General features: G+C 36.8%; 1 protein-coding gene across 1 annotated transcript in view; it reads left to right on the plus strand.

The window, feature by feature from the left end:
* Positions 1-487, plus strand: part of si:dkey-191g9.5 (rap1 GTPase-GDP dissociation stimulator 1) — a 58,502-nt gene that overhangs the window by 260 nt on the left and 57,755 nt on the right. The gene's annotated exons all lie outside the window — the stretch shown is intronic.

Here is a 487-nt window from a genome sequence, read left to right on the forward strand (position 1 = left end):
ATAGATAGATAGATAGATAGATAGATAGATAGATAGATAGATAGATAGATAGATAGATAGATAGATAGATAGATAGATAGATAGATAGATAGATAGATAGATAGAACCACCACCCACAGACCAGTGTTGTGTGCAGAAGCCTGTTTCTGACTCTTGCTGATTTCTCTCCCTAATTTGAGGTTTCAGTGTGTGCAGCAGACCACAAGCTGTCCTTATATAAACCTTTCAAACACTAAAAACAACATTAAATTTGCAGCTTTAAAAGGATGAACCATGAATAAGTAAAGCTTGAAAGAAGCATGAGAGTCTACAGCTTTCCCAATGTTTTATCCTCCCCTCCTTTTGATCTCATGCTGCATTGTTGAAGGAACCATCTTACACAACTTGGGGACTCCCTGGAAGAAAAACTGATTAGGAAATTACAAAAAAGGTTGAATCATGTCATCTGGACTTCGTTTTTTTGTTAAAAAGAAACGTTTCGCCCCTC

This window comes from Nematolebias whitei, chromosome 1, assembly GCF_014905685.2.
Source record: "Nematolebias whitei isolate Nwh7 chromosome 1, NemWhi1, whole genome shotgun sequence".
Classification (NCBI taxonomy): domain Eukaryota; kingdom Metazoa; phylum Chordata; class Actinopteri; order Cyprinodontiformes; family Rivulidae; genus Nematolebias; species Nematolebias whitei.